This window comes from Gossypium arboreum, chromosome 3, assembly GCF_025698485.1.
Source record: "Gossypium arboreum isolate Shixiya-1 chromosome 3, ASM2569848v2, whole genome shotgun sequence".
In the NCBI taxonomy this organism is placed as follows: domain Eukaryota; kingdom Viridiplantae; phylum Streptophyta; class Magnoliopsida; order Malvales; family Malvaceae; genus Gossypium; species Gossypium arboreum.
The window spans coordinates 115,609,116-115,612,808 of record NC_069072.1 but is presented as its reverse complement, the minus strand read 5'-3'; positions in this window follow the sequence as shown (position 1 = coordinate 115,612,808).

The window sequence follows — 3,693 nt, the reverse complement described above, 5'->3', positions numbered from 1 at the left end:
TAATATCTCTTAACATGTAACTCCTATGACCATTTCGTTTCTTCCATATGAAAATAGACTCATCAATGTTCATTTACATAGCTGATTCACTATTTAATACCATTCCTACAAATTTTGGTGATTTTTTTTTTACATTCACGTTACTGCAGCTGGCAGCATCTGTTTTTAAGGTAGGTCTTACCTATTTTGTAGTCTCCATGAACCAACTAGTCTTGCCTTACATAGGTCCACATATGATCATTTTAACCATGCCAATGGCTGATCATGTGACCAACATTCCCATTTCAATTCATAGTCACATCATGACACCATATATATATATACAAACCGCAAATAGTTTAAGTTGATACTTCACTATTACGAGCCATTTTCGCATGGCCGTATACATATACATCATAACATATTTAAACCAACAAGGGTAGTCCTATACATGCCATTTTAAGTTCAACCAAGAATTTATACCAAAATGGGGGCTTGATAGTGTGGATGACTTGACTTCAACGATCCCGAATCCGATTGCTATCGGCGAAATCTAGAAAGCGAGAGCCAAAGTAGCGGAGTAAGCATTTTTATGCTTAGTAAGTCTCAAGGAATATAATCAACTCTAATTATAGCAATACATTCACATAGTTAAATGCATCATTTCATTAATGCACATTCACATAATCATACTTACTTCACCATCCCAACTCTTATGTTCATACACAAATAACGGCTTCATTAAGGCCGATAACTCGTTCCATCATAGGAGCGGATATTCACACGCTCTTACTCCTAGCGCGCAAAGCACACACCGCACTTACCTTGTCATTGGGAAATTTCACAAGTGCATTAGCTGAAATTTTCCAGCAAGCTTATAATTTTCAAATCACATACCTTCGAGTTTAACCGGATGTCGCTACTCGATCAATCGCCTTGGGACATAGCCGGTTATGGTAACCCGCACCAAGGCCTCACGGGACTTAACCCGGATATCACGATTTGCACAAATGCCTTGGTCTTAGCCGGATAGAATGACTTGCACGAATGCCTTGGTCTTAGCCCGGATGTAGCCACTAGCACAATTGCCTTGGTCTTAACCGGTTATAATTTCCAGCATAATTGTCTTGGGCTTAGCCGGATATCATTCAATTTCTCATGCACACATACATCAATAATCATTGGACATACATATTTATTTTCGTTACTAAGGCTCAAACACAATTATAATCACTAACATAATCGCCTTGGGACTTAGCCCGGTATCATTCGAATACTCATACACACATAAATCAATAATCAATACATCCATATTTCATTCCACATAATTCAAGTAAGGTCACTTCTTGAGGACTTACCTCGGATGTTGTCGAACGGCTTTTACGGCTATTCGATTACTTTTTCCTTCCCTTGTCCAATTGTGGCCCTCTTAGCTCTTGAGCTAATTCAAACAAATTCAATTTATCAACACCTCATTGTGCTAGCTTATGGCGAATATGACAAGGAATTTAAATGGTCATATGGCCACCCTTTAGCTTGAATACACAATGGTCATGCACATTTTATACTACATCAAGCAATTCAATACAATTTATTCGAGCATCAAGGAAAAGCTAAGGCCTTCAATAGGCTACCCAAGGCCGAATATACTTGTCCATGTTGAGGCCAATTATGCACTTAATACCACACAAAAACAGCATGCATTTTACTAGTTAATGCTTTGCATATTGTAGCTCAAAACTTACAATATAGCATCAAGCACTCATATGTGTGCTAGGCGAATGTGCTTACAATTTCACAATTATTCTTCAACATCTTCTTCTTTAAACAAACTTATTCATCACTTCCTTCATAACCAAAACATCATGTGCAAACATATATATACATATATGAGCATGGCGAATTTCAAGGTGTCCATAGCCATCCAAAACACAAATTTTAACTAACATGCAAGAAGCATGAACCATGCTCATGAATGCATCATGGCGAATATGACAATTATGCTCCTTTTCAACTTCAATCATGATAAAACAAAAGAAAGCTCAAAATCTTACTCAAGAGTAGACAATCCATCATTGCATGCATCATCATCAAGCTTCACACTTAGCATGCAATGGCTTTATCACCATAACAACTTTGGCCAAATACCATTTCCATGGCTTAACAAAGATTTGAGCCATGGCTAACATGCACATCAAGTTAGCAACCAAAACATGCATGAAACTCCTAACACAACCTCATACATACCTTAATCTTGATGCAAACTTAGCCAAATCTCCTTCTAGATCTCTTCCAAACCAAGTATGAAGCAAAAATCCTCCTTCTTCCTTAGTTTTGGCTCAAAGAAAGGATGAACAAAATTTTTTTTTTCCTTCTCTACAACTCACGGCAATGGGGGATTACCACACTCACACACATTTTTTTTTCATTTTTTATCACCCATACACCTTTGTTTATTATTTCACCCTAATGCACCAACAAAACATGTTTCATGACATGTTTAGCCCATCCTCCTTGTCATGGCCTGCCACCACCTATAAAGGGGGAATTTGACATGCAAGTCCATTATTTTGCATGCATGCTTTAATTAGTCATCACACATTTCCTATCATACTTTCAAAGTTCATTACTAAGTCCTTTCTTGTGGAATTCACCCTTATAACACTAAATCAATCATCATAAAATGTCATACATGAGCACACACATATTATAGGCATCAAAATAAATTTTAATTATTTTTATGCCTCGGTTTTGTGGTCCCGAGACCACCTTCCGACTAGGGTCAATTTTGGTCATCACAAGTAATGTCGCCAAATCTTTAAAGGCGAACATGATGGCGCCAATTCGAGATCATGAGTCGGATAATTTTTCTCATGTGGCTTTAATTGCCTCGACGCATAGGCCACAACTCGACCTTCTTGCATCAATACACAACCTAACCCAAGTAGGGAGGCGTCGCTATAGATGACAAACTCTTTCTTGGGACTCGGGTTGCACTAGAATTGGGGCTTCATCAAATAAGTTTTCAGTTGATCGAAACTTTTTGGCATTTCTCCATTCATTCGAACTTACCATCCTTTTGGAGTAGCCGTCATCGGCGTGGCTATCGTTGAGAAACCTTTACAAATCATCGGTAATAACCGGCAAGCCCCAAAAGCTCGAACCTCGTAATATTTCTGAGGCTTCCAATTAAGTATGGCTGAAATTTTATTGGTCGACTCGAATACCGATCAGATACCACATGACCCAAGAAGCTAACCTCTCTTAACCGAACTCACACTTGCTAAACTTAGCATATAATTGCTTATCCCGTAAAATTTGCGGCACTAACCGCGGTGTTCAAGATGTTCGGTCTCATTTCTTGAATAGACCAAGATGTCATCAATGAACACGACTACGAATCGATCCAAATATGGTCGAAGATCCGATTCATTAAATCCATAAATACCGTAGGGGCATTAGTGAGCCCAAACGGCATCACTAGGAACTCACGGTGACCATATCTCGTTCAAGGCGGTCTTGGGTACGTCCGAATCTCGGATTCGCAATTGATAATAGCCCGATCTCAAATCTATTTTGAGAACACCGAGGCTCCTTCAGTTGATCGAACAAGTCATCGATACGTGGTAACGGATATTTGTTCTTTATCGTCGCTTTATTAAAGCGGCGATAGTCGATGCCTGTACCGCATGGTTCCATCCTTCTTTTCACGAA